General features: G+C 43.8%; 1 long non-coding RNA gene across 1 annotated transcript; it reads right to left on the bottom strand.

Annotated features, from left to right (window-relative positions):
* Positions 1 to 339: 339 nt before the first annotated feature.
* Positions 340 to 1,978, bottom strand: LOC115573078 (uncharacterized). Its single transcript, XR_003982216.1, has 3 exons — positions 1,790 to 1,978; positions 1,595 to 1,669; positions 340 to 1,190 (listed from the first exon to the last, which is right to left on the bottom strand). It is a non-coding gene; the product is annotated as an uncharacterized LOC115573078 (long non-coding RNA).
* Between the last annotated feature and the right edge of the window lie 3,383 nt (positions 1,979 to 5,361).

Here is a 5,361-nt window from a genome sequence, read left to right as displayed (position 1 = left end):
AGCCAACCATCCGACTGACTGAAGAGCTTGTTAGTAGGTGTCATATTGTCTATAAAATAGATTATTTGTGACAGGAAAAGAACCAACAGTGACAACGTCAGTTGTTACCATTTGGAAAATATCCAGAGCCTGACAAGTTAGAAGAAGTAACTGGTCCTGCTGCATTGCAAAGCCACTGCAGCTGAGCTCTGCTACAGGTCTGCACTGTGCTGAGATGTCACTCAACCACTGCAATTACACCCTGAGGGAAAGATGCTTTTTCCACAAATGTGCTCGAAAATAGTTTGATCCTTTTTTGACACAAGGTGAGTAAAGCAGATTTTCTCAAAGAAAAAGGGAGGATTTCAATTTGAGTTTAACTTAGGAGCAGGAATTCAGCACAGTATATTTACAGTATGCTGTGTTACAGTATGTAAATCTGTAGTTGTGACAAGTACTATACAATTTATTAGTGCTTACAACATAATAATATAAGTGACACTGTTCAGCCTTTGCTGTGTCTCAGTGACAGTCCTGTCTCTCTGCTGTATGGTTAAACATGCAGTGAAAAGCAAAATGAATGCTGTACTCAAAGGCCTGATATGTATGGAGGTTGTTCCATTAATTAAATTAAAAGTCAGTTTGATTTCCCTACACATAAAACAACTGACAGTATCATCTATCATCCATGTTAACAGTGTCATACAAAGGATAAATGTTGACATACACCAAGTCAAAACTGGGCCCAATTTAATATCAGTTTGCTGTGTGTAACCCGCCTCAGCGTTGACTGTCAAAAGTAAAGACTTGGAGCTACAGATAATTTTTCAGTGCGTTACTTTCAATTTCTGGACCAGTAAAACAGAAGTCTAGACACGACATAGGAGAAAGGGGGTACTGGCAATTTGCTTTGAGTGGAAGAGTAAAACTCTCACAACAACCAGGTAGAGTCTCACATGTACTGTATTGTATTGTATTGAGTAGAACAAAAAAAGAATATTACAGTCTCAATAAACACATGAGATGTCAACAACAGTCAAATCCTCATATCACAAAATAAAGAAATCACAGTTCGGTTTTGAATGGCTCTCCACTACTACTGAGCCTCCCTGCTACCTTTACAGGACCTTTACAGAACAGGAAGATTCCAGCAGGAGGAGTCTTCATGGAGATCTTGGAACCAGGGATCCATACAAAGAAAAAGACCCGGCCTATATAGGCCAAAAGAGGGTTATTATAATATTCTCGTAAAAAACCTTTACATATAAATATATGCATATAAACACACATATATACATTCATGTACATTAACATATTACTGCTTAATGATCGCCGTAACTATTCTCACTGTCCACTAAATGGACTGAACACTTTTATCGGTATTAACATGAAACAAAATGGCTGAACGACTACTCTTCTGTTCATCTCCTTTTCTACTTCTACCGCCACTCACTCTCACAGAAAAACACACGGAGTGAGGGCATGTAAATAAACACCCTAATACCAACAACTTTAAACACAACATACATGAAATCAACACCTCGCTGCTCCACATCAATGCCAGCATATACATTTAAACTCCATTTATCAACCCAATATCACGAGGTTTACTCACCAGAGGCTCAAGCATCATATACACACACAATCCGGTACAATGTAGATCACACAGCTCTCATCAGTCCAGGTCACACTTTAGAAGAAACAGGGACACAGGAGTTCAGCAATGTGCACGTTCACAATTTGAGTCTAGCGAAGTTCATGTGGCTAACGGTCTAAGCTAGCGCCACAACTGCTAATAAACACAACTCACAATCTCCCTCGTCTCCGTCGCAAAACGCACGGTCCACTTAATCAATCCACGGCAAAAACAGGTTTCGCTCTCGGCACTGACAATAACAGCTACAAAATCCCTGGAATATCTGGCTCTCTTGCTCAAAAAGAAAAATATCTGCAGCGGAGGTTAGCATGTAGCCACCTCGGAGTTGGTCCGGCAGAGAGAGAGAGAGAGAAAAAAAAAAACACACAACGGCACGTACACCCTGACTGCGTCTGATTGGTCACATTACATCACGTGAACTCCTCATGTCACCTGAATCTTGTACATTTTGAAAAGGCACATTCATCACACTTGAAATGAAATACCCTTTTTAACATATATATGAAAAAAAAAAATACTTGTGTACATTAATTCAATTAATGATTCTTATCTATTTATTGGCATATTTAAGATTTCAAATCATGAATCCTATTTATTTATTATAAGTCAGATTATTTCAAATCAAAACCCCTATTTATCTGTCACATGAAGATATGAGCTTATTTATTTATCTATCCATTTCATTACATGAGGATATTAATTTATTTATTTATTTCTTCACAGGAAGATATGAATTTATTTTATTAATAAACCCATGAACTGATGACGGGCCTAGTAACCTGGGTTACACCCTCCCCTCTTAAAGGTGTGTATGCCCCATTACACCCAAATGACTATAAACTGGCCTAGGGGTTGCTTGGGGAGTGTCTGCATAGCCATGGTTCTGGAGTGCGTCTGCAAAAGCAAGGTTGAGGCCTTGGAACAGTGACTGGACTATGGGCAGTAAGGGATTTCCCAGTTGACCATACTGTAGTCGTTCAGGTTGTTCTCTCTGCCTCTGGGAACGTCTGGGAATAGTGTCACTCTCACTCTCTCCTGCGATGACTGGAGAGGTTGCTCTTCTTCCAGATGTTTCAGTTACTGTTCCCTCATTGATCCTGTCCACTGACACTTCCTCACAAGGTTCATTGCCAGAGCATCCTTCGTCCCTGCTGCTGTCACTGAACGACAGGCCTGAAACAGCAAGAAGTTTCTCATCCATAATGTTTGGTTCTGAGGGAGACTCCGCCAAACTCTGCTGGACAGGTAAGGTTTCATCCTCTTGTGTTGAAATGTCAGAGGGGGCACCCTGAGAATTTCCAAACAGAGCTCTTCTCACTTTGGGGGGATCAGTCTCTCTGAGCTCAGAGGTGAACTCTGCCTCAGTATCAACAACTGTTGAGGTTCCTTCCCATCCAGAACAGTTTGATCTGTCAGAACTTGGCTCATTTGAGGTCGTATCTCTGAGAGCTAGAGGTTTCTCTGATTTGGGTGGATTGATCTCCACAGGTCTCCACTGTACTGTCTTTCTTTCAGGTGCACGTCTCTTGTCTCTGTCCTTTTGCTCTATGGTTGAAGTCTTTGGCTTTTCTTCCAAGTCAGCAGGAACAGGAAACTTATCAACTGAAGACAAGGTTGGGTGTTTTGTCTCTCCAAGATGTCTCTCCCTAGAGGGTACTGTCTCTGGCCGGGTCAGAAATCTTGTTTCAATGAGGTCAGTGTTCGACACCTCTTCAGGTGAATAGTACCAGTAGTCTTCTGACTCTGAAACATCATCTGCTACCTCAGTCTCATCCGTGACTTCCATTCTTGACTGTTTCCTTGTTCTAGGTCTGTTTATAGTCTGCTTTGGAAGTTGCTCGAAATCAGCCACAGGTAAAAATCCACACGGAAGCAAAAGGTCACGATGTAATGTGCGAAGTGGTCCATCTTTGCCCTCAGGTTTAACAGTATACACAGGTAGGCCACTGGCACGTTTGACCATAATGTGAACGTCAGATTCCCATTTATCGGCCAACTTGTGTTTCCCTCTTATCCGAACATTCCTCACAAGGACACGATCTCCTGTTTCCAGGGTGGACCTCTTTTGTCAAAGCGGTGTTTGTTACGCTCAGCTGTCTTTGAGGCATTCTCTGTGGCGACTCGGTAGCTTTCCTCCAGGCGGCCCTTTAAGTCATGCACATACTGAGAATGTGACTTGGGTTGACTGCTTACAGGTAGACCAAACGCCAAATCGACTGGCAGCCGAGGTTGTCTGCCGAACATTAATTCGTAGGGGCTGAATCCAGTAACATCATTCCGTGTGCAGTTATAAGCGTGCACTAGAGGTTTTACAAACTCTCTCCAATGGGACTTGTCCTTGTTTTCCAGAGTGCCCAACATCTGGAGGAGGGTCCGATTAAATCTCTCCACTGGATTCCCCCTGGGGTGATAAGGGGTAGTCCTGACTTTCTGAATGCCAGCAATGGAGCACAGTTCTTTTATGGTGCGAGATTCGAAATCTGGACCCTGGTCACTCAGTAGTTTCTCTGGAAATCCATAGTGCACCAGAAAGTTCTCCCATAAGCACTTAGCCACAGTCTGCGCCTTCTGGTTTCGAGTCGGAATCGCGACGGCGTACTTGGTGAAATGGTCCGTCAGCACCAATATATCTTTGGTGTTGCTCTGATCAGGCTCCACAGAGAGAAAATCCATGCAGACTAGCTCCAAGGGTCTGCTGGTCTTAATGTTACACAAGGGAGCTGCTCTCTCATTTCGAGTCTTCCGGCGCACACAGCGCTCACATATCTTGATCCTCTGCTCTACATATGCCGACATTCTAGGCCAATAGAACCGCGACCTCACGAGGTAGGGGGTCCGCTCTATGCCTAGGTGACCCAAGTCATCATGTAGGCTTCAAGGCTGTGGCTCTAAGTCCAGTTGGTAGCACTAGCTGGTGTGTTACTTGACTATGTTCTTGTCGTGCTCTGTACAACACTCCATCTCTTAGCTCCAGACGCTTCCATTCTCGGAGCCACAAAACAAGGTCTGGAAGTTCTTGTCTCAGGGAAGGAGAGGGCATGTCTCCAGTCTCTTTGTGCTCAATGACCACTCTGAGATCAGGGTCATCTCTTTGCTTTGCCCCTATCTCCTCTTCTGTCCAATGACCGATAACAGGGAGCCCATGATCATCTTCCTGCTGGAAACCACTGGGCAGAGCTTCAGAATAGATGGCAAGAGACTCGACTAGTGTAATTGATGGATCTGGACACGGGGAGTTTTTATGAGACCACTCAACATCATGCCTTTCACAGATGGCCCTCACTGCTTCTGGAAGAACAACATCTGGAGTCTCCTGATCCTTCAGGTAATGCAAGGTGAACTGTTTAATCCTCTCACGCTCTTTCCTTGACACAGCATCATCCTGGAGCTCCCCATGCGGTTGACGAGAAAGTCCGTCTGCGTCTTGATTCTGAGTTCCTGCTCTGTACTGGAGCTTGAAGTTGTACGTCGATAGAGCTGACAACCACCTGTAACTTGTGGCGTCCAACTTCGCAGAGGTCAGGATGTAAGTTAATGGATTACTGTCGGTGATTACAGTAAAATCAGTGCCATACAAATAGTCACTAAACTTAGCAATGACCGCCCACTTTAGAGCGAGGAATTCCAATTTATGGGCGGGGTATTTTGCCTCACTCTTTGTAAATCCTCTGCTCGCAAAGGCGATAGCCCTTACTTCTCCCTCTTGTTCCTGGTATAAAGCTGCA

Source organism: Sparus aurata, chromosome 21 (genome assembly GCF_900880675.1).
Source record: "Sparus aurata chromosome 21, fSpaAur1.1, whole genome shotgun sequence".
Taxonomy (NCBI): Eukaryota; Metazoa; Chordata; class Actinopteri; order Spariformes; family Sparidae; genus Sparus; species Sparus aurata.
Note: the sequence above shows the minus strand (reverse complement) of the source record. Positions and strands in the feature narration are given on the sequence as shown.